Source organism: Pongo pygmaeus, chromosome 3 (genome assembly GCF_028885625.2).
Source record: "Pongo pygmaeus isolate AG05252 chromosome 3, NHGRI_mPonPyg2-v2.0_pri, whole genome shotgun sequence".
In the NCBI taxonomy this organism is placed as follows: Eukaryota; Metazoa; Chordata; class Mammalia; order Primates; family Hominidae; genus Pongo; species Pongo pygmaeus.
In genome coordinates this window covers 165,725,238-165,751,978 of record NC_072376.2, presented here as the reverse complement: position 1 = coordinate 165,751,978, position 26,741 = coordinate 165,725,238, and the positions used below count along the sequence as shown (strand labels likewise).

At 36.3% G+C, this 26,741-nt stretch overlaps 1 protein-coding gene and 1 pseudogene across 4 annotated transcripts in view; one reads left to right on the top strand and one right to left on the bottom strand.

Moving 5' to 3' along the window:
* The window catches only part of ARFIP1 (ADP ribosylation factor interacting protein 1), a 129,395-nt gene that overhangs the window by 100,723 nt on the left and 1,931 nt on the right, over positions 1-26,741 (bottom strand). The window lies entirely within an intron of this gene.
* Positions 11,694-12,544, top strand: LOC129034845 (ribosome biogenesis protein NSA2 homolog; annotated as a pseudogene).

The window sequence follows — 26,741 nt, the reverse complement described above, 5'->3', positions numbered from 1 at the left end:
GCAATCTCTGCTCACTAAAATCTCCCCCTCCCAGGTTCAAGCCATTCTCCTGCCTCAGCCTCCTGAGGAGCTGGGATTACAGGCACACACCACCACGTGGTGAAACACCACAGGGTTTCACCATATTGGTCAGGTTGGTCTTGAACTCCCAACCTCAGATGATCTGCATGCCTCGGCCTCCCAAAGTGCTGGGATTACAGGCAAGAGCTACCACACCCGGCTCCACTTTGTAAAACACACAGAAAACCTTAGCATTGGGAAGGAGCTACAAAGTCATTCAGCTCAACTTGTCATGCAGATTAAAACCACGAGATACCATTATACACCCATTAGAATGGCCAAAACTAGAAAGACTAACAAAACCAAGTAGTAGCCAGTATGTAGAGCAACTAGACTCTTATACATTGCTGGTACAAGTAAAAGTTGGTAAAAATCACTTTGGAAAACTATTTGGCAGTACTATTTGAGTTAAACATACAACTATCCTATAACCCAGCAATTCCACTCCTAGGAAATATACCCAAGAAATATAAATGCACATGTCCATTAAAAGGCAAGTACAAGAATATTCATAGCAGCTTTACCTATAATGGCCAAAACCTGGAAACAATCCAAATGTCTATCAAATAAACTGTGGTAGAGTCATACAATGAACTACCACACAGCAATAAAACACAACAAACTACTGCTACCAAAAAAAAAAAAAAAAAAAAAATGGAGGCCAGACACGGTGGCTCACGCCTGTAATCCCAGCACTTTGGGAGGCCAAGGCGGGCAGATCACCTGAGGTCGGGAGTTCAAGACCAGCCTGACCAACATGGAGAAACCCCATCTCCACTAAAAATACAAAAATAGTCAGGCATGGTGGTGCATGCCTGTAATCCCATTTACTCGGGAGGCTGAGGCAGGAGAATCACTTGAACCTGGGAGGCAGAGGTTGCAGTGAGCCAAGATCACGCCACTGCACACTCCAGCCTGGGCAACAACAGTGAAACTCTGTCTCAAAAAAAAAGGAAAAAACTTCACAGACATAATGTTCAGCAAATGAGACCAGAACCAAAGAGTACATACTACATGATCCAATTCAAAAAGAAAACCAGTAAGTGTTGATGATATAGGCAGAACAGTAGTTATCTTGGGGTGGAATAGTATGGAGTCATGACCGTGGGTAAGCAAAATTTCTTAGACACAAAAAGTAAAAACAAGAAAAGAAAAATACTGATAATCTGGACCTCATTAAAGTTAAAAACCTCTTTTCAAAAGACACCATCAAAAAAAACCAAAAAGGTGAACCACAGACTAGGAGAAAATCAGTTACTATATCTATATGTGACAAATGACTGACAGTAAAGACATATAAATAACTCTTGCAATTCAATAGTAAGAAAACACAAATGAAAAATGGCCAAAACTTAACAGAACACTTCACAAATGAAAGTACAGGAATGGCGAGTAAGTACATTAAAAGATGCTCAACATCATTAGTCATCAAGGAAATGCAAATTAAAACCACAATAAGATACCATTATATAACCACTGTAACGGCTCAAGTAAAGATGACTATAATACCAAATGTGAGTGACGGGCAACTGGAACTTGCATACATGAATGTAGGAAATGCCAAGAAGTATTTCACTTTGGACAACTGTTTAGCAATTTCTTGTAAAGGTAAATATATACTTGACTATATGACTTAGCCATTCTATACAAAAACATTCACCAAAAAGAAATTAAAATAAATGTCCTACTTGTAGATATGTACTCCTAGCAGCTTTACTTATAAGAACCCAAAACTAGAAAAAAAAAAAAAAAAAAGTCCATCACTAGGTTAATGAATAAACAAATTGTGGTATATCCATACAATGAAATACTCCTCAGCAATACAAAAGGAATGAACTACTGATGCATGCAACAACTCTTGATTAATTTCAAAACATGAGTTTGACACCAAACTGGGCAACACAGCGAGATGCTCTCTAAAAAAAATTTTTTTTATTAGCCTGCTGTGGTGGTACATGCCTGTTAGTCCTAGCTACTCAGCAGGTTGAGGTAGGAGGACTACTTGAGCCTGAGTGTTCAAGGTTACAGTGAGCTATGATTCTGCCACTGCATTCCAGCATGGGTGTCAGAGTGAGACCTGTCTCTAAAAAAAAAAAAGAAAAAGAAAAAAATAACTTATGTTGAGCTAAAAAAAAAAAAAAAAGGTCAGGCACAAAAAGAATACATACTATTATGATTCCAGTTGTATAGAATTATAGAACATACAAAACTAATTTGTTATGACAGATCAGTGGTTGCCTGGGAGACAAGTAATATAGGGAAGAACTGACTGCAAAGGGACACAAGAAACTAACTGTACGGTGACGGAAACATTCTGTATCTTGATTATGACTGTGGTTTTCCAAGTTATATGCGTCAAAACTCATTAGACTGCACATTTTAAATGAGTACACTTACATGTAAATCTTACCTCAATAAACTGTTGATTTTGAAAAAAAGGTAAAAATTACATTTTATCATCTCTAATGGCAGAGGACCTATTTTTCCTGCAGGCCCCCAATCCACCCAGAGAGCAACCATACCATACCAGTCTGGTGAGGGGAGGTGTGTGTGACCCTGATCATAGTGCCCACCTACAAAGAGGAACTAATCAGCTCCACAACCCAGCAGTAAAATAAGTTTGTCATTTTCCAAAACGTGTCCTGCCCACAAAAAATAAATTACACCATTACTCTCTCACTAGAAAAATGACTGCATAGTTCTAAGTGTCATTTACAAACCTATTTTCCGTGTGTTTGATCCAGAGTCTGAAAATTAGAAGTACTGCCTCAAAGAGAATATCTAAAGAAAGGCAAATATCTGAAGAGTGGCAGAACATAAAATGCAATCACGAAGAAAAAAAATTCCTCTGTTCCTCATTTTAGATCTTTTAAAATAGCAATACAGGCATAACTGGTTTGCCAAGTAAGACTTTAGCCAAGTATGATGTATATTTCCTTATTTTTGGCTGCCCAGCCCCAGGCCCCAACCAAAGTTGGGGAAAGCCTCCACATTGTGAGGCTTGGGAAAGGGCAGAGCCCGCCTTGTATTACATAAAAGCTCAAAATACCAGATATTCAAGCAAATATCTGAAGCCAGATTGTTTGTGTTCAATTCATGGCTCCTCCACTAGCTGTGAACCTTAGGCAAATTCCTAAAGCTCTCTTCCTTCATCTGTAAGATGATAATAGTACCTACCTCATAGCATTGTTGTGGCATAAAATAAAAACATAAAGTATTTAGAAGAGCGCTTGACATATGAGTGCTATATTCAGTTACATTAATACTATTCTTTCCCAAGCTCTAGGGCACTGCCATCATGATCTAGGCTCTGCCAAATCAAAGTCCACTTATCCCAGACTTAGAATCAGAAACTAGGGTTATGAAGAAAGATATCAAAGAACTCACTAGGAGGCAAAAATAACCAGCAAGATCAAATTTCTAGGTCAGAAATGACTATAGGGGCAGCATCCAGTCACCAGAGCTACAGGTATTGGCAGTGCAAACTGCCAAAATCCAGTGTTAAGCAACAGTGCCGTCACTGGACCACTGCTCAACCATGATTTGGATCAATATTCCTAGATATGTGGGTCTGGATTCTGGTTTTCCAACGCTCCAGGCAATTCTATACACTACCTCATAGCCTCTTGGTAAATCCCTTTTCTAAGTAAATGAGCTGGAACTGGTTTAGTTTGCTTACAACAGACCTTGACATCAGATTTACAATCAGGAAGTGGACAAATGGAAAATGGTCTTCCCGTCTCTTTATGAATGCTTTTGAGTATCAGGTGATAACTCTGAAATGGTCTAGCAAGTTTTTAGAATGTCAGAATGCTATAAAATTTGTTTGATACCTTCATAGTTGCCTACTCTAATCCTAACACTAATCACTAAAAATCTGGCCTTTATTGAGAGTTTACTACATGCCAGCCACTGTGCTAAGCACATTACATAAATCATTTCATTCAGCCTTCACAACAATCCTGGTGAGGTAAATATGATTTTCCCAATCTTACAGATGAGGAGACTGCACCCTAAAAAGGTTAAGGAAATTAACTAATTTAAATAATGTATCCACTTGCAAATGAAGCTCTACAACAATAATAAGAGCTAGCATTTAATGGGTACTCACCACATATCAGGAACTATTCTGTTTTTCACATTAATTTTACATATTAACTGATTTAATTCTACTAACTTTATGTGCATTATCTCATTTAACCTCACAACAAATCTCTGACCTAGGTACCATTATTATTCCTATTTCACACCAATACTCTTCACACGTAAGAAAACAGAAAGATTAGGAAATTTGCTTAACAACACACAGCTAGCAAGTGATGACCTGGGGATTCAAACCTGGCAATCTGGTTTGAGTTTTTAATCTTTATATTACACTGCCTCTCCTAGAGTGACTGAAATACATGAGCAGGCCCTCCCAACTATATATGTGTATATATATATATAAAACATATATAATATATGTGTGTGTGTATATATATATATGTTATATATATATATACACATTCAGACATTTATATGACTCAAACACACTGCTTTCTTGATGTTGACAACTTGTACTGTTGTTTCTTTTATCTCCATATTATCATGAGCAGTTAAGAGTAGCACCCATCTTAATTTACTCTGACCCTTCACTTCCAACAACTGCAGACTGATGCATTAACCACCATTTATATCATTAGGGCTGTCTTCTGCTAATACCAGAGCCTTAGAGACAGCTGCATCCAGGAACCTCCTACTCCTAGCAGTTGGCAGTTGCAGAATTAAACTAGGACACCTGGAAATTAGGAGTTACAGGATAACAAGCCTGTTGTTGAAAATGGCATCAACTGCCCAAAAATATGCACATGTTATCATTGATCCTGACAGCTCAGTGGTTTTCAAACTGGGGATGTTGGGGGTGGATTTTGACACCACCTCCCCACCACCCACCATTTAGCAATGTCTGGTTGTTATAGCTGGGAATGGTGTCCTCCTGGCATTTTGAAGGCAGAGGCCAGAGATGCTGGAAAACATTGTACAATGCTGTTTAAGACAATTCCCCAAAATAAAAAATTACCCAAATATGTCAATCGTGTCAAGGGTGAGAAATTCTGTAAATTGCCTGATGCTATAAATTGCCTCTTAGATTGGCAGGCCCTATGGGTCTTTTCACTCAATCTCATAAATGTAACCCATTTCAACTGCACTGGGGGAGAATAGCTTCCCCCCTGTCCTTTGGTGGACCAAATAGCACTCCAGCAAACTTTCTCAGTACTACAATCGCGATAACGTGGCTCATAAAACTGCTTACAGTCTGACCTCTACCTACGTCTCTAGCTGCTTCTCATACCATACTCTCCCCCTCCTTTCTTCATACTGGCCAATTTGGACAGTGGACAAATCTCCACTAACTTCATCTTTACCCTGAGGATACACAGTAATTCTCCTCCCTGACAATTCAACCCCTAGTCTATAGCCCTTTCTGTAGCTGCCCAAGACTTAGGGCTAAAATTTAAAAGTCAATGTACTTTTTTTCTCGTGCTACTTACGTTTTTCAAATCCTGAAAATACACTTTGACACTAACATAAATGGCTTTACATTTGACAATTTAGTATTTATAGGCTAATACCATATGGAAAATAAGAGTCATCCAAAGACTAAAACACTATCTTAATAATGCAAAAGAAAGGCACACCAGAAATAAGTTTCCTGCTATTCATTATATTATTCATAGTAAAACGTAATTTCTAAAATGCTTAGAAACAATGTAGAAACTTTCTAGAAAGGATCTAAAAGAACTTGCCTTAGCCTTGGTTAGATTTGTGGAACTACATAAGACATTATATTTTCTAAAACACATTTACATTGCTCTTTAATCCAGTTTACCACTGAGCAAACAAAAACAAAGTGGTATAATAAAGTATTTCTAGCTGTTTCTTAAATCTACTTTTTTAAAGTTATTTGAAAATGCAATAAAAAGTACTGTGAAATATTTCCAATGTTCAGGTTATTAACTACATATGTCAAGTAGCTATTTTGTTCTGTTATCAAGTAGTTATATTTTCTTCCTATTTAAAGGATCAAATTCTTAAGTTCAGTCAATTCCAGGCAAAGCAATGAAGAAAGTAAAGAAAGTGAAAGAAGAAAAGAAAGACAGAAAGCTAATTCAATTCTAACCGTTTTAGTTATGGCTTCAGACAATGAAGGCTGCAGTGCTTAGTGGACTAATTATGCATCTCAAGAGAGACCATATTTTGTTCCAATACCAAAAAGCACAAATGTCTTCTGTGTCAGATGAAATTATTCAGATTTTTGCCTATGAAAAAAACTAATTCTATTAAATTCATAATTCAATAGTTTTTGGAATTTCCTTCTGTATTAGTAAAAATATGGCCTTTGAAAAGTGGTTAATGTATTTATTACAAAGTGGTAATTCAACATGGTTCAAAACTATTAGGTGAATAAGTCTACTTAATGAAATTGCAGAACTAACCAACATATTAAGAGACACGGACTTAAGGTCCAGTTCTGTCTCTTTTTATCCTTTGCATCTCACTTTACTTGTGTAACTTTGTTTCCTCATTTATAAAATGAGATTTTTAACCTCACCTATATATAACACAGCTGTTGTGAAAATCAAATGTAAAATTACAGCACACCGATTTCAGCTCAAGACTGATAGAACAAATGTTGAAGTAGTTCCAATAACACTAGTATTTACCAGCACAGCTACTCTTTGTAACTTTGTCACTATGGGTACCCTAAGTGTACTTTTCTAAAACAGACCACAATCAAGACAGATTTGAAATATGATTATAAATGTTACTGTCTGCAGCCTTGGTGTTTCTTTCTTTCTTCTATCTATCTTGGCAATTTCATGGCCTCAGTAGGAAGGTAATTCTCAAACCTATTATTATAAATGAATGAATAAGGCAAATATGGTGAAATCCGGATAATTACTGAACACAGATGATACAGAAATTCATTTACTCTAGGGAAAGCCATTCTAGCTGCTAGCTACATCTTGAACCACATTCCTTTCCATCTTTCCTGACAGGCAGTTCTACCCACAGAGCCCTCTCCACTGTTTCTCAAACACACCAATCTTACTAATATTTTTGCTCTTGCTCTTTGCTCTGTCTGGAAAGTTCTTACTCCTGGATTTTCACATGATTCTCTTCCTCACCTCATTTAGGTTTCTGCTCAAACATCAACTCCTCAGAAGGGCTACCATTGACCAATCTATGTCAATTAGCATTCTTCATTGCTCTAGCCCCTTATGCTTTACAACAGTAAACACTAGTTTACATTACATTATAAAATAACTTACATATATCTTTAACATGGTCTGTCTCCCTCCCCGATGTGTCTACAATGTAAAAGCTGACTCCTCAGCTTGACACTCAAAATCCTTCCTATGGTCTGACCTGTTTTCTTTCTACCAATCATGCTTCTTCAGATACCCTATGAAATCAAACTTACTCTTCTCCATACATATTTCTCAATGTTCTTTGTCTTTGCTTTTGCTCAAGTAGTTCCAATTCCACCCACGCTGTAAGACTTCAGAATAAATGGCACCTTCACTGATATTCCTGGCTGCTACTCCTCTGAACTGCCACAATGCTTGACTTGTACCACGCTAAAGGAATTATTATTCTGCATTTTATTTCATTTAAATTTCCTCTATTAAACAATACGACCTTGGATGCAGGATCTGTACTCAATTCACTTTTCAGATGTCTGAGTTACACAAAAGAAGAGTGCAAAATCTGTATATTTTCCTTAAATATTAGAAATAGGTATATGTTCTAGTGTTACTATATTGAAGGACAGACAGAAAAGAAGAATTAAGACTACAATCTCAGGATAAACTAATAAATATCTAATGCAATTTCTTTGCCTTTTTTGTTGTCACTGTTATAAAAATATACCTAATTTGCTTCTTTCCCCAATTTCTTGCTTCTACTTTTAAATAGTTTTTTTCTATACAGTTTCCTAAATTTACTCATCTTTTCTTTCATTTAGGCTCAAATCATAGCTCTGCTCCTTAAAAGCTATGTTGACCTTTCCAAGTTTTAGTTGCCTAATCTATAAAATGGGAGAAAACATCAACAGGGTTATTGTAGCATTAAATGAGATGATATATGTAAAACCTTGTACAATGCCTGACGCTTAATAGGCCCTCAATGAATGTTGCCTGTTAGGCTACTGTTCTTCTGGTAAACAAATCTGACCCATAAGTTTTAAAAATGCAGGTTTAAATTAGCAGAATACTAATGAGTAGGGAATTTTAAAGTCATAAAATATTCCTAAACTGTACTTTTGTTAACTGTAAACTCATATAATGCTTTTAAATTGGAGGATAAATTCAGCTTATACTCACGTACCTGTTCTTTTTTTAAATTTAATAAGAATGTTCCCTATGAATGCTGCACATTTGGGTATAGCTAAAAACACAAGGAATGCATAACATGGATTTCAATGTTAATTTCCAGACAAGTATGAACAATCAATTGCTTGGCAGTAGTTTCCTTCAGATCACTGTCATTCAGACTTAACTCCCTATTGAGCAGGAAATTTCTAGTTTAGCATCTAACAGAGTGACAATTACAAAGACAAAACTCACAACAGTAAACCACAAACAGAATACTTTCATTTATTTTTATGAATCTCATCATTGGCTAGGCTGTCAATCTTTACTAGAACACACATGCACAATCTTCCTCTGATCATCTCTCAACAGGATAGATTCAGAGATCTGATCCTAAAAAAATCAAATCCATGAACTAAGATACGTACAGTATACATAATTATCTAGCTTTTCAGGATTACCTGTAACTACAACAGTGCTTTGCCAAATGTTAAACACTCAAGCTATTTTAAATCACAAGGAACCCTGAATCCCCCGCAAGGAATACATATTGTGCAAAGAATTCGTCTTTGATTTTTGGACTAAACATAAATAATCCAGCTCTAAATCCTACATTAAAACTTATCACACCGAATCACAGTAGCTTGGCTTAGTTGAAGAAACACTGTGCCTAGCACTGTGTCACATAAACAGATGGCAGATTGGCACAGAAACACTGTAACTGGAGACAGAAAACCCCATATTGTGCTCCAGCCTTACCAATTCCTCTAAATCAGTCGCCATTTCTCTGAAGGTTAAATTTGTTCAACTAAAAAATGGGGAAAATAATAACTAATTTATTTGTATTCAGAATTTGCTTTTCAAAATTATCTATAATCATATGTATATCTATTAATTACAACAGGCAAACCATTCTAAAGACAAATAAAAATTCAGAAAAATTATTTGGCAAAATGTAAAAATGAACACTGCAATAAGTAAAAATTAATTTCATAAGATCATTTAGATATGAAACAGATTGTAAAAGATCAGAGCGTCAACTGACACATGAAAAAACTGTGATGTCTGATGCCAAAATGTTAGTTTTTGTGACCTATGTAAAACAAAGTTCCAGACCAGAACTCAGATCTCTCCGACCTTCATGTGGTAGTAGTGCTCTTTAGGACTGATGTGACTGTTTGCTGTCTAAGTGAAACATGATACTCAAATTTCATTCAAGAAAAGTTTAATGTGCTATTACTGCTTCTATTTTTGTTCAGTAAAATTGAGATAATACCAACTACATATGAAGAATTCTGCTAGGCACTAAGGGTGATAAAAAGTAAACTCTAGTTCCGGTTCTAAAAGCACTCTGAATCTAATCACAGAGATAAATACACACACAAATAAGTACCAGACACCATTTTAGCTACAATAATGCAAAGAAACAAATTTTTACTCTAGAAATACACTGGAGGGAACGATTTTACTGTTTGCTAACAGAATGTAATACATTAAGAAAATAATACAACATGGCCAAATGGGATTTATCCTAGAGGTAAAGGATTGGTTCAATTAGGAAATCTATTAGTACATACCGTATTCATAAATCTAAGGCAGGTAGGAAACATACAATTTTCTCCATACCACTGAGATGGAGTGTATGTGACAAAATTCAACACCCATTCGAAACCCAACACTCAAAGAAGCAAGAATTAGGAGGTAATTTCTCAACATGATAAAATATATACATTTTAGTCCTACAACCATTAAATTATTTAATAAAGAAATAACAGAGGCATTTCCACTAAGATCAGTAAAAAGGCAAAGATGCCCACCATTTCTACTACTATTCTTGTTTTTTGAGACGGTGTCTCACTCTGTCGCCCAGGCTGGAGTGCAGTGGCACGATCTTGGCCCACTGCAACCTCTGCCTCCCAGGTTCAAGCGATTCTCCTGCCTCAGCACCCGCCCCAACCGCCCAGAGTAGCTGGAATTACAGGTGCCTGCCACCACGCCCAGCTAATTTTTTGTAGAGACAGGGTTTTGCCATGTTGGCCAGGCTGCTCTTGAACTCCTGACTTCAGGTGATCTACCCGCCTCAGCCTCCCAAAGTGCTAGGATTACAGGCATGAGCCACCGAGCCCGGCCATTTCTACTGCTATTCAACATCATACTAGTGGTATTAGCCAAATCAACTAGTTAAGAAAAATCAATCAGAGGAATAATAGGTAAGAAGAAAGTAAAACTATCTCTATTTGCGGATGATATAATGGTAGCCTAAAAACCTTTGAAGAATCAATAATAAAATTAACTCAAAAATAAAATTCAATGAAGTAGCAAGATAATAAACTAACATAGAAAAAAATAGTTCTCCTATACAAAAACAATAATCAGGGAAAATCATGGCAGAGAAAATCCCATTTATAATAGCAACAAAAAGATTAAATAGTTAGGAATAAACTAAACAACGTGTAAAAACTACACAAGGAAAATGTCAGCACCACTGAAAGACACTGAAGAACACTTGAGCAAATAGAAAGATATCCCCATTCTAAGATAGGATGACAACATTATAAAGATGCCATTTCTCCCTTACTTTATAAATTTGATACAATACAATGAAAATACTAACAAGCTATTTTGTAAAGTTTGGCAAGTTGATATTCAAGTTGATGTGGAAAATCATACATGCAAGAATAGGCAGGAAAACACTGAAAAAGGAAAACCACAAGGAGACCACCTCTATCAAACACTACAACACCAAAAAACATCTATAATTAAAGCAGTGTGGGACTAGCACATAAATAGACCAGTGGAATTTAAAAAGTCTAGAATTAGACTCAAATATACCCAGAAATTTAGTAAATAACAAAGGTGGCATCTTAACTCACTAAAGTACAGATGGACTTTTCAATAAATGGTGCCAGGAAAACTAGGTATCCACTTGGAAAATATAAAATTCGATCTCTGTCTCACATCATACTCCAGAATAAACTCCAAATGGATTAGGAATCTAGATATAAAAAATGAAACCAGAGAAAGTACTAGAAAAAAATGGATGAATTCTGCTCAAAGTTGGTATAGGGAAAAGAGAATCCAGAAACAATAAAAGAAAATATTGACTACATAAAATTTTTTAATTGGACAACACACACAGTACATGCAAAGCAAACTAAGATGAAATATTCGCAATATACACCATAAAAGGCTAATATATAAAGAACTTCTAAAAACAAAGGGAAAGGAGAGCATTTTTGCACCCCAGGGGCTGCTTCTGGGCGCTCTGCAGCCGTCACCATGCCACAGAATGAATATATTGAATTACACCATAAATGCTATACCATTTGGATTACCATGAGAGAAAGAGAAAGAAGGAAGTCGAGAAGCTCAAGAATGTTTAAAGAAGGCAAAGAAAATGATTGGTCTGAAGGCTAAGCTTAATCATAAACAGCACCATGCTGAGAAAATACAAATAAAAAAGACCATCAAGATGCATGAAAAGAGAAACACACCAAACAAAAGAATGATGAAAAGATTCCACAGGGAGCAGTACCTGCCTAACTGTAGGACAGAGAGACAATCTCGAGCTAAAGTACTTTCCAATATGATTAAACAGAAACGAAACGAGAATGAGGGAAAATGGAAAGTCCTTCTGCCTGAAGTATGTGCCCAGGGAGAAAAAGAAGTATGAAGTTATTCAAACAGGAAAGAGAAAGAAGAAGGCATGGAGGAGGATGGTTACTGAAGTCTGCTTTGTTGGAGATGGCTTTACAAGAAAACCACCTAAATATGAAAGATTCAACAGGCCAATGGGCTTGCGTTTCAAGAAAGTCCATGTAACACAACCTGAACTGAAAGCCACCTTTTGCCTACCAATACTTGGTGTAAAGAAGAATCCCTCATTCCCACTGTATACAACTTTGGGTGTTATTACCAAAGACTGTCACTGAGGTAAATGTGAGTGAAGTGGGCCTTGTGACGCAAGGAGGCAAAGTTATTTGGGGAAATATGCCCAGGTTATCAACAATCCTGAAAATGATGGATGCATAAATGCAGTCTTACTGGTTTGACAGCAATTTCATATATAATTATTGAGCACTACACACCAATTGAAAAAACTACCATTACTGTAATGTTTCTGAATACTACCAAACAGCCATACCTGTCTGCAATCAAGAGATTATTAAATTATAAACATTAAAATGGGAGGAAAAACAACAAAACAAAGGGAAAAAGGACCAAAAATCAGATACAGGAAAAAAGACATAGTCAATTCACCAAAAAAAAAAAAAAAAAAAAAAAAAAAAAAAAAAAAAAAATTACAAGGGCCCTCAAATAAGTAACAATTGCTTAAATTCACTCAAAATTAGAGAAATGCAAATTAAAACAACACTGAAATACCATTTCTCATCTATCAGACTCGCAAAAATTTTAAAATATGACAAAACATTCCATTAGTGAGGATGTAAGGGAAACAGGCATTTACATGCATTGCTGATGGGAATACAAATTGGTACAACCATTCTGGAGGGAGTGTTGGTAATGTGTAACAAAATGACATATACACTTACCTTTGACCCCAGCAATTCCACTTCAAGGAATCCACCCTGGGAATATACCTCCAAATACACAAAGACAAATACACACTGCAGCATTCTTTGTAATTGTAAAATACTGGAAACTTGGATGTGCCATATTCAATTACCTTCCTATGGTAGGAACATGGCACATAGGAAAGTGACTGAATAAACTATGGTACATCCAAGTTATGCAACTGTGGGGGGAAATAAAGAATGAGGAAAATCTCTATAATATGAAGTGATTTCCAGGACACAGTGTTAACTGAAAAAAGCAAAGTCTGAAAAAAGCAAAAAAAAAACCTATGGTATGTTATGTTCATGTAAGAATGAAGGGGGATATAAGAAAATACACATTTCTACTGAAAAAGCAAAAAAAAACAAAAAAACAAAAAACACCAGAAGGATAAACCAGAAACTAAAGAGATAGGTTACCTACCCCAGGCAGGTGAGAAAGGGGTGGAAAGAAGAGGGAAAGGGCATGGGAACAGGGTAGCAAGGCTAAGGATGGAGTGACACTTCTCTGGATACACGATATATTTTGTAACAATTCTGACTCTCAGAACCATAGTAATTTCCACATGCTGACATGGTGTCAGAAAATAAAGAAAACTTCAAAAACAGATGGGGGTTTGTTGAAAGAACACAGGAGCCAACCTGAAGGAGCCCATAACAGCCAATGCTGGAACAAATACAGCAACAAAATAAATGATAGTACTAGATCAAAAACAAAGAGTAAAATATTAATGAGTCCATATTGATATAAACAATCTGATAAGTAAATGGAGGAAAAGGGACAACTCTTCTTCACAATAGACTACAATAAGTAAATTAACATAGCAAGCAAAGTGGGAAACAATCAACATCAGGCAAATACCACAAATACTGCAGACAAGATCCACTTGATAGATGCTAAAATTAGAGAGCAATAGTTTGAGAAACAGGATTTACACAGTCTCCATGTAACTCCAACAAGATACTTACCAACTAAAAAGGGAAAGATAGTAACTTCACAGTGTAAAAACAGCACACTCAACCAAGTGATCAAGTAGTCATAAGTAGTAAGACATATATCATAAACTCCTCAATACAATGCACTAGGAAAGACACAACATCATTTTTGTGGTATTCTTGCCAAAAATGCATAGGCTCAATCCAATCATGAGAAAACATCAGACAAACCCAAACTGCCAGATATTCTAAAAATAACTGATTAGTACTCTTCAAAAGTGTCATAGTCATAAAAGACAAGCAAAATGTCAGAAACTTTAAAAGAGACTATGGAGAAATTGCTAAATTCAATGTGGGTTCCTATATAGGACCCTGGGACTGAAAACGGACAGTAGTTGAAAATTTGGTTTCATTCTAATAAGAGCTACAGTTTAATTAATAATATTATATCAATGTTCATTTCCTACTTGTAATAATTATATTACGGTTATGTAAGATGTTAGCATTGGGGAAATGGGGTGAGGAATGTAAGGGAACTCTACTATTTTTGCTCTTCCGCAAGTCTAAAATTAGATTAAAAGTTTTTTAAAAACAGTAAAAAATTCTAAACAAAGGTAGAAGAATTACCCTTTAAATAAAAGGAGAAAATCTCTTCCAGTGAGGCCAGAATAAAGGAAGAAGGAACCTGTAGAGATAGTAAAGAGTAACATGGAAAAATGGAAGGTTAAGGCAGTTCATTTTTGCTGTCTTACTTTCTTGTGAAATAGGAGTTATCATTTGACCCCCTGTATAAAACAGCACCAATGAGGAAAATATAGTACATCTCCCACCTTATCCACGTTTTAGCTTCCCACAGTTTGTTATCAGCTGTCAACCACAGTCTGAAAATAAACCTCTCTTCTTCATAAATTACTCAGCCTCAGGTATTCCTTTATAGCAACTCAAACAGACTAAGAAAATATGTTGTTATAATTGTTCTATTTTATTATTACTGTTGTTAATCTCTTATTGTATCTAATTTACAAATTAAACTTTATCATAGGTATGTATGTATAGGAGAAAACTTAGTACATATGGAGTTTGGGACTATCCACAGTTTCAGGTATGTGGGTCTTGGAACATCTCCCCCAAGACTATGGGAAGACTACTGTACATCATTATCATTCAGCTCTGGAAAAAACCAAATAACTCAAGGCAGATAGAGAAACATAAATCAAATTTCTGAGAATTACAGAGATAGGTACTAAATATTATATTTATATATATACATATATATATATATAAAATTTTTTTTTTTTTTTGAGACAGAGTTTCGCTCTTGTTGCCCAGGCTGGAGTACAATGGTGCTATCTTGGCTCATTCTTTAAGTGCTCTGATCCACTTCATATTTATTTCTTAAAGGTCTTCTTGTTTATAACTTTGATAACAAAATACATGGGAGTAACAAGACTTAAGAAGTTAATGACCTATATAATTTGTGCTGTTTAGGTTATACATTTTCTAATTTTTGTATGAATTCAGTTATCTTTGAAAGCTGTCTTTAAAACAGAGTGATAAATTACTACTACAAAACCACCACTGATGTTCAGCCCTCACAGACCAGTTATATTGGAGGCCAAAATGTCGTTAAGTCATCTCTGGGGGTTCTACTGTAAATCAGCCAGAGGTATTTGCTAACAAAAGAGTGTAAGAACCAAAGACCTACAAAGTGAATTATTAATTAGAATTTGTCACCTCAAGTTTAAAATCCATCCAACTCTTTGCAGCTGCTTTGATTTTACTATAAAAACCACATTTTTATATATACATACTGAATAGACCAAATCTATACAGAGGAAAACCTTATAAGATCCTTTCCCAAATTTTAGTGAGGGAGAATTTTATACTCTACCACTCTTAAATGCATTTAAGGTCTTCTTAGCACCCAGGAAAGAGAGGGCAGGAGGTATTAGATTTGCCAGGATCCCTAAAACCCCTTCAGAGTCTCCATGACAACACTGAGTTTAAAGATTCAGAAGTCTAATGATAAAGGATCTGTGGCAGGAGTGTTGTTGAACATAAATCATAATGTGAGCTTTTCAAATTCAGATACTCATATAACAGGTGGTCTGAAGTGGTATGCCCAAGACACAGGAGGGCAGATACAACCATAGCAGACAAGATAAACATGGCACATCACACTGGAATACGAATTTACATTATTTTTCACTAAAATAAATATGATAGAATCTAAAGCAAAATTCACTTGAATAAAACAACACACGTAAGTCTTCAAAGAAATTTACTGAATTTTTATGATAAAATATGAGTCTTCAAAGAAATGTCTGAAGAGTTATTACTCTTTCTAAAGGTACTTTAGTAAAAAAAAAGTTTGAAAATACTATAAATAATGATATACAGCATCAAGAACTTCTGACTGGTGAGTCAAGGACAATAAAAGGTGGTAAACAGAAAACACTAAGAACAAAAAGTAACAAAACTTGGACTTGCTTTAAAGTGATTTTGCTTAGTTTCTTTAGACTTGATATTCCAGAGATCGTTATTATTCTAAAGATTTTTTTTAAGCGGCTCTATTTTTTTCACTTTTGATGAAATCTATTGGAATATGCCCATCTTTTCTCATTCATGGATAAACAGGAACAGAATGGTAAGATCAGTTTTTTCTTTACCATTACAATATATTTATTTCGCAAGTTATTTTTAATGCTTCAGCCACAATTTCCACACATTTTTATATTACCACAACTTTTAAAAATACTTTTTAAACATCAGATACAGAATTTGTTCGAGGTTAAAAAGGAAAAACATATTCTTTCTGTTGAATAATATCACATTATATTTAACTTAAAGACTATTAACCTTTTGAATAGCAAGAATTGAAGCAGCTAGTGGTCATACTTATTTGTAGATCCCAAAATAGCCCTGAGATCTGAAGAGGAAAATATCTTTTATAAACTATAACAAAATTCTCACCTCAAAATAAAATATTATGAAATTTGCACAATTATATCTGTATTTACGTCTTTACAAAATCCAGAAACCTACTGGATTTTTAGAAATTACAATGAAAATAGGTTTATATTCAGAAAACAGAGCTTATACCAAGATGACATTGCTTAAAATCTGGAAAAGACTTGTTTTGATTTCGTAACTGAATATTAATTTTCAAGTTGAACTGACTTGTTTACAATAAAAAATTGAGTTACCATACATGACTCCATTTTAAAACTATATGTTCAGAGTTTAAAATATCCAAAATATAGACGCTTTTCAGTCAAAACAATTTAAAATGATTTTGTTTTCTACGATGACAGTTCTCCTAACAAGAAGAAAAACTAATCATTTTCCTTACTGTCCAATGCAAAAGAACTGGAAATGGCTTACCACACAATATGTTCAAAGTATATTACATTTATTTTTATAAGTAGAATAACCAAAGAAGATAATACAGAATAATTTACATTATTCTTCTGTCTTTATATTAACAACTATCTGGTATCTGTAAAAGCTATTTTGCTAAATACCTACAAGTTCTTTTACATACTGATAAATTAAGTTCAGGTTGCTTATTAAGATAAACACATCGGGCCAGGCATGGTGGCTCAAGCCTGTAATCCCAGCACTTTGGGAGGCCAAGGCCAGTGGATCACTTGAGTCCAGGAGTTCAAGATCAGCCTGGGCAACCTGGCAAAACCTCGTCTCTATAAAAAAAAAATTAAAAAATGAGCCAGGCATGGTGGCACGCACCTGTGGTCCCACTGACTCAGGAAGCTGAGGTAGGAGGATCACTTAACCCGGGAGGCAGAGGTTGCAGTGAGCTGAGACTGTGACACTACACTCCAGCCTGGGCAACAGATTGAGACTCTGTCTCAAAAAAAAAAAAAAAAAAAAAAAAAAAGATAAACACATCAGTCTAGATAATTCAAAAATAGCCCTGACAAAATATAGTTAATTCTGAATTATATGCATAATAAGAAACAATTTAAAAGTTAACCTAACAGATGTTTCAACTATGCCTATCTCTACCACCATAACCAACTCTTAGGTAACAAAACTGACTGTTTGCAGAAGTCTTTTTAATTTCCCCACTCAGACTGTGTTACAGAGAAACTAATGAGAAGCAAAATGATAAGACTCTGAAAACTAAATTACTCTCTGAAAAGAAAACTAGCTGTAAATTAAATTATTCAGTATGCTGTAGCCTCATTCTTCATAGATGGCTCAGTTCCAGAACGTTAGCAGTGAAGCCAACCAAGAACCAAGAGAGGTGGTCATCTCTTTTGTAATTGATTTCATTCAAAGATCAAACAGGTTACCTGTTATTCGGTATTATCTGAACTGCTTTTGTCCCTCAGCAATGGATAATTGGAGAGTTACTTTTTGTTACTAAATTCCCAAAACCATGTAAAATAAACCCCTTCAATATTCACAGGTAATTTTTTTAATGAAAAATGCTCACAGGAAATAAACTAAAAATATAGCTCAACATATATATAGTTACATATAGAAATATTTATAGATATGCGTATATACATGAGTTAGTGTACACACATATATTTCCTTACTCTGTCCACTGGGAGGGCCTAGAAGCAATGACATTCCAATAGCAATGAGCAAACATAGTGCCCAGATGTTGGTTTCTAACACTATTCTCCAATAGAAGGAATCAGTGCTCCTTGGAGAAAAGGCTGATTCTAGGCCTGTGGTAGGTAATACACAAGGTTAGCCTAGAGCATTTTGTAATACCAGAAAGTTAAAAGTGCTCAAAAACAAACAAACAAACAAACAAAACAAGAACAAAAGTCTCACAATGACAGGAGTATGTCAAAGGAATACAGGAACCAACTAAAAGAGCTCCCAATGGCCAAAGCTGAAACAATTTGAGCAACAAAGTAAATAACTACTGGATTTACCCTTAAGTATAAAATAAATATCCATGAGTCAGACTGATATAAATAAATGACTGAAAGGGGAGAATAGACAAAAAACCCTTACAGAAGATTTTTCAAAAATTTATGTAGACACTTCACCCTTAAAGAGGTAAAGCATAATTCCCCAATCCCCGATTGTGTGCTTCACAGAGAGACTGTCTTCTAAAAAGTACAATATACAAAAGGAGGGGGGAAAAAGAGTAACTTTACAGTGGACAAAACTGATGAACATTATCTCAAGCCAAGTAGTCAAGGTTAATATCAATGGTACTGTCATATTAATAGTTTGTATTCTTGGCCGGGTACAGTGGCTCACGCCTGTAATCCCAACACTTTGGGAGGCTGAGGTGCGTGGATCACCTGAGGTCAGGAGTTCAAGACCAGCCTGGCCAACATGGTGAAACCTCTCTCTACTAAAAATACAAAAATTAGCCGGGCATGGTGGCATGTACCTGTGGACTCAGCTACTTGGGAGGCTGAGACAGGAAAATCGCTTGAACCCAGGAGGTAGAGGTTGCAGTGAGCCAAGATTGTGTTACTGCACTCCAGCCTGGGCAACAGAATGAGACTCTACCTCAAAAAAAAAAAAAAAAAAAAAGTCTGTATTCTTGATACGATGTGATGGGAATGGCACTTTACTTCTGTGATCTTCCTCCTAGAAACATATCACCCAGTCTAATTATGAGAAAAACAGTAGACAAGTCCCAACTGAGCGACAGTCTACAAAATACCTGACCAGGCAGTAATCTTCAAAACTATCAACTTGTCATCAAAAACAAGGAAATCTGAGAAACTGTCAAAAAGAGAGGATACGTGACCACTAAAGGTAATATGCTATCCTAGATGGTATCCTTGAACAGAAAAAAAAAAAAAAGACATTGGGGAAAAGTGAGGCAATCTGAATAAAATATGGACTTTAATAATTACGTGCCAATATTGGTTAATTGTGACAAATGTACTATGCTAATGTAGTATGTTTTTGTTTTTGTTTTTTTGAGATGGAGTCTCACTCTGTCATCCAGGATGCAGTACCATGGCATAATCTCTGCTCACTGCAACCTCCACCTCCTGGGCTCAAGTGATCCTCTCACCTCAGCCTCCCAAGTAGCTGAGACCACAGATGAGCACCACCATGTCCAGCTAATTTTTTGTATTTTTGGTAGAGATGGGGTTTCACCATGTTGCCCAGGCTGGTCTTGAACTCCTGAGCTCAAGCAATCCACCTGCCTTGACCTCCCAAAGTACTAGGATTACTGGCATGAGCCACTGCGCACAGCCTATCTTATAATAGGGGAAAGTGGGTATGGGAAGCTCTATTCTATCTTCACAGTAATTCTGTAAAACTAAAACCATCCAAAAATAAAAGGGTCTATTACAAAATAATCTAAGAATACTATGCTATATTGCTATATTTTATATAACTACTAATAACACATTTTTTTTTTTTTTTTTGAGACAGAGTCTTGCTGTGTCACCCAGGCTGGAGTGCAGAGGCACGATCTCGGCTCACTGCAACCTCTGCCTCCTAGGCTCAAACGATCCTCCACCTCAACCTCCCAAGTAGCTGGAATTACAGGTGCAGGCCACCACACCCAGCTAATCTGGATATGTATATTTTTTAGTAGAGACAGGGTTTCACCATGTTGGCCAGGCTGGTCTCGAACTCCCAACCTCAAGTGATCCACCCACCTTGGCCACCCAAAGTGCTGGGATTACAGGCGTGAGCGACTGTGCCCGGCCTAATAATTTATTTCCATACACTCGAAAGAAATAGTCTAACTGAAAATTTAATTACAGGTTGATTACCTCTTTTCCAAAATATTTGAGACTAGAAGTGTTTTGGATTTCAGATTTTTTTGGCATTTGGAAAATTTGCATATGCATAATGAGGTATCTTCAGGAAGGGACCCAAGTGTAAACACAAAATTCATTTACATTTCATATACACCTTATACACATAGCCTGAAGGTAATTTTATATAATACTTTCAATAATTTTTTGCATGAAACAAAGTTTGTATACACTGTACCATCCAAAAGCAAAGGTGTCACTATCTCAGCCACTCATGTGGACAATCTGTGGTTGTTTGACATCACCATCATTCCTGTCTCTGAACTTATATGCTACCAATAACCAATCATTTCTTACACATACACATGGCATTATATTGCCCTTTGTGGGCATGCTTGCGTAGGTGTATCTGGGTGTGTGAGGAAAAGATATATGGCAGCTGAAGGGGGCTAGGTAGGTCTTTTTTCTCTTGGGGAAACTGTTGTACACCTGCATTCTGACTTCGATTCATCACATAAAGTTGGGTGCAGAATTATGTACTTGCAGCATCCCGTTGGGCTCAAAAAGTTTTGAATTTTGCAGCATTTTGGATTTCAAGTTTTTGGATTAGGAATGTTCAAACTGTACTACCATTTTAACACTATTTTTATAAAAATTCATATTCAAATTCTTGTATTACAAAACTCGATGAACTGAAATCCTTAATACCATTAACTTGGAAATTTAATAAGTCAAATTTAGGTGTCAAGTACTGAGCTAGGTTCTAGGGATTCAAAAATGAGCCAAAAAAGAAAACAAGATATGGACCTTACCTTCATGAAGTTTACAGGCCACTGAACAGAAAGAAAATCTTATAGTCATATGAATAAATGTAAATTGCAAACTGTGGGAAATGTATGATGCTATTACCTTAATGTGGGAAGTTGGCATATTCTCTAAGGATGCAAAACTTCAGCTGAGGTGTGAAGGATGACTAGGAACTAACAAGTGAAATGAAATGAAAGTAAAGAAAGAATGGTCCAGACAGAGAGAAAAGCATGTACAAAAGCCTTGCAAAAATGGCAGGGAGCAAGGTGCATACAAAGGACTAAAGAAGGCCAGCATGGTTGAACTGGAGAGTTATGCAGAACGTGGTACAAGATGAGTCTGGAGAGCTAAACGCTGTTAAGCAGTTTTATTTTGATCCTAGAAGCAATGGAAAGCCATAAAAGCACTGGGGGAGGAAGAAGGAGAGTGACAATCAAATGTGTGTTTCAAAATAAATCACTGTGCCTTCAAGATGGGTAATGAATTGGAGAGGATAGATAAGAATGGAGGCTACTGTAAAAGTTTCAGGCAAGATGAAGTGGCAGTAGTGGAAACAGGAAGAAATAGAAAAATTCAAGAGTCATGTAGAAAGTAAGATTTTAAAAACTTGTTGAATCATTGGATCTATCAGGGAGAAGGAATTAAGGATCACTTCTAGTTTTCTGGATTTTACAATGAAAAGATAATTGTGTCATTCACTGAAAAAAGGAACAAAGAACCAACGTTGTGCAGTTTTGTAGGGAGGGAAGGGGAAATCAGTTTCATTTTAGACATACTGGATTTGAGATACCTTTGAGATATTCAAGAAAGGATGTCAACAAGACAGCAAGACATACAGATGTACAGCTCAAAGCAGACAGAAAACACTCATGCCCTTAATGAAGCTGACATCTTTATCCTAGAAAAGCAGCTAACTATAATCCCCAAATATCCAAGAAAAACATTAGACTTAGACTTTGACCATCTGGATTTAGTTAAAACAAAAAGCTGAGAGAGAACATGGCAATAATATTTCATCAGCTAAAATAAAAACTGCTAGGCACCATGGGTAGCAGATTTTTAAACTTGTGGTTCAACAACATAGGAATTATGTATCACATCATATCATGTCGTACTTTAAAGTTTTATCAGGGCTGGCCAATGTTGTTGGAAATGTTCTAAATTTGCACTGTCCAATAAAGTAGCCACCAGCCACATACGATACTGACACTGAAATGTGGCTGGTACAATGAGGAACTGAATCTTTTATTGTATTTCATTTTAACTACCTTAAATAGCTACACATGGCTAGCGTCCCTGGCATTAGACAGTGCAGGTTTACAGCTTCCTCATATATTTCATGTGATTCCCCAATACCTACTTTTCAAATTAACTGGGAGAGAGGTGTGGTGGGTGGAGAGATTAGAGGAATAGAAAAAACATCCTTTCCATTTTCTGCTTATTACTTGAATTTTTATTTCAAGAATTTATAATACTTAGGCTGGATTCAGTGGCTCATGCCTGTTATTCCAGCACTTTGGGAGGCCAAGGTGGGAAGATCGCTTGAGCCCAGGAGTTCAAGACCAGCCTGGGCAATATATAGCACCGAAACAAAACACTTAAGGTCCTGGCCATTTTAGAGATTACAGATCACAGGCTTAAACCCAGGGGCTCTTTCCACTGAGGGTATAAATTCCTGATCCATCCCTTTTTAGGTATGTGACCATGGACAAAGCACTTTACCTAAATCTCTATTTCTTTATTTCTAGTGTGGTGATGTTATCTGCTCTACCTGTTTGGTATGGCTGGAGTAAAAATAAAATGAGGATATATGTGAAAGTGCTTTGTAAATTATTACATGCTAAACAAACAGAAGGTATTAAACAGAGTAACATATTCCTTTTCTCCAGGGCAAAGATTTCCAAACAGTGTGCCAAGAATGGATGACAGATGTGCTGAAATTGTGACCCATTCCCCCACTCCACAGTTTCCAAGGAACCAGGGAGGGCCTGGCTCTAGTCTGCCATACAATTATAATCATTTTTTATGTGTGCCATGATAAGTATCTCAGGCTAGCAGAAACTGGAGTTGGCGAACTGACTCCCTCCTCTGGAAGATTTAGGGCTTACCACTAACTCTGCTGCTTTTATGATCCTGTTCCAAAGGCAGTATGTCACTGTTCCCCAGGGACCAATGAGGCTCAAGCTTGAACATCAAGGAGCTGCTAGTCCAGTGCTATCACAGATATACAAAAATAAATATAAATTCTTATCTTAAGTGAGAACATGGCAAAGACACTGCCATATTTTCACAAAAGATTTGAGCAATTGCCTATTTTGCAACTACCTTCAGATCCCCAAATCTTTGTCTTTCAAGAGAGGATCTGATTTTTTCCAAATACCCAAAGTTATTCAGATTCTGGTGACTGAGGTCACGAAGTGACGAAGCCAGGCAAGAACTTCATTTTTGTATGTCTCAATCTGAACTGACAGTCATACTAGAAGTAGATTTCAAAGCAGATTGCCTACTCTGAAGAACAGTATTCACTTAAATAAGTATGTTCATTAAGGGAAAAAAGTGTATTTCATAAAGAGACTTTATATTCCTTTTTCAGGAACAACTAAAGGTTTGAGCAACACCTGCCTATGCCCATCCTAAGACAAAGGCTTAGAAGGAATGGAGGAGAATGGAATGAGAGATGGGAGAAAGAGAATAGGAATAAAGGAAAAAGAAAAAGAAAATAAATACTTTTGTCTCATAAAGAATATCTGTTAATCTGCAAGAGTCATTCGGTGACTTCCATGACTGCCAAAAGCTAGTAAAGATCAAGGAAAACAAAATTATTTTCAGGCCAATAGTCTTTTTCATACATCCAGAAGTAGTGCTACATATCTGACTTTTAGATTGTCACGGTCCTAAGTCATCGACTTCCATATTAAGTGGAACAACTCACTTTCCATTCTGTACAAATATTTTAGTTTTCCATCCATAACCATATTAAAGTTTCCTGTTTAATTTACTCCTTTTTCTATTCTGAATTTATTCTTTCCTCCATCCCAAATGTATTATTCTAAAATTTATTTATACTTCCAGACTCTTACAATGCCCAGTTTATTACTTATAATCTTCATTTTCACATTTTCCCCTCCTCATATACACACACACCATCTGTTTATTATTGAATCTTCATTTCAAGAATTTCTAATACTTACAATTCTTTATTTCAAGTAGGTGTGTGTGTTCTAACACACACACACACACACACACACACCAGAGATTTATATCCATCCCCATAGGAAACCCCTACCAACTGCCTCCTCCAAACTCACTTCTTTTTGTCAAACTTCTCAGTATGATATTCAACCAGATGTTCATCCACTGAAGATTGAGAAAGGAAACAACCTTTTCTCAATACCTGATAGAAAATCAGGTGATATATCTCCAACTCATTTCAAAAAGGACATAATGGACGCATGGTAGAAGTTGTCTACAGTAGTAGTCTGGAGTCAGACAACGTAGGTGGAGCCATGCACTGGCTCCACCAGTGCAATTCTGAGCAGACTACTTTAGCTTTGGTTAATCATTCAGCTTTATTTTCTTCACCTATAGAAATGAGGACTTTAGATACTTTATAAGGTTATCAGATGAGATAATAATGTAAAACACTTAGCTTAATGCACATGGTAAGCAAATAAATGTAACTGTTACAGTGTTAGATATAAACTATCTTCCGAATTTGTTATTACCTTAAAAGGAAACTAATTTAGCATAAGCTAGTCTGTTGTTGATGTTGTTTTTGAGATGGAGTCTCACTCTGTTGCCCAGGCTGGAGTGAAGTGGTGGGATCTTGGCTTACTGCAGCCTCCGCCTCCTGGGTTCAAGCGATTCTGCTGCCTCAGCCCCTCCCAAGTAGCTGGGACTACAGGCATGCAACACACACCCGGCTAATTTTTTTATTTTTAGTAGAGATGGGGTTTCACCATGTTGGCCAGGCTGGTTTTGAACTCCTGACATCAAGTGATCCACCCGCCACAGCCTCCCAAAGTGTTGGGATTACAGGCGTGAGGCACCGTGCCCAGGCTAGCATAAGCTATTCTCTATAAACTTATGTTGACTGCTCCCCCAAGCGAGGTTGCTAGACAGAGGAAAACTTATTTTGTGAGCAGAAGAAACTGGTTACTCAAGATAGACTATGATGAGCTGTATAGGTCTCTTCAAGTTAACATTCTAAAAAAAAAAAGTATCAGACCTTTAGAACTGCAACCCTCAATCAACAAATAATTCACAACCAAATCAGTAAGTTCAAACATGTACTCTAAAACTTACATTAAGCTTGGAAGGGTACTAACGTATTCACAAGAGAGAAACAATCATTAATATATCTCTCATACAGAATGGAGGGAAAGGGGATGTCAAGATAAGCAACAACATTCCAAAGGACCATACCACTGAAACATCTTGTTTGCTCTTCCTAGCAAAGCCAAATCAAATCCTAAGGTACATGCCTCAAGCAAAAAAAATTAAGAAAATGAAAGCAAAATACAACTAGAATTTAAATGTTTTACTCTGAACTGTGCCTAGTTGGTTGGTGATATTTAATACATATTAAAGATAGGCGCATCAGTTTGTAAATCCACTGGATCTCCAGAGCATTGACCACAAACAGCTATCCCTAAAAAGAAACCTCAGAACCACAAATCAGGAAATAAAGTGGGCAGGCTCATTTCCTTCTGTAAGTCTAGGAAGAAATTTAGAAACACTAACGTTTTAAAGTAGAGATTTCAATATCAAACTAGAAGAATCCCTGCATTCTCCTTTCCTTGGTCCCAAAGCAAACAATTTACAGTTTGGGAAAACACACACACACACACACACACACACACCCTACCTGTTTTCACTAACTTCAACAAGACACTGCCTAAGTGGTGGTTTTAATCTATCAAGAGGCTATATATCTCCTTTGCACAGTTTGGGAAAACACATACACACACACCTGTTTTCACTAACTTCAACAAGATATTGCCTAAGTGGTGGTTTTAATCTATCAAGAGGCTGTATATCTTCTTTGAGAATTTGATAAAAAGAATGGACACTTTCCCCAGGGGGGAAAAAAATTCACTCAAACAAAACTGCATATAATTTCAGGGGTGGGAATGAGGAAGACCCCTGAAAGTTGTTGACCCTTAGGCCATGAACCCCAAATCATCATCCAGGATTAAGGTAAATCATAATCCAAGGAAAACCAGTTTATCAATTTGAAAAGAAACTAAAGTAACTGAGGCAAGGATTTAATCCAGAAAATACATTAG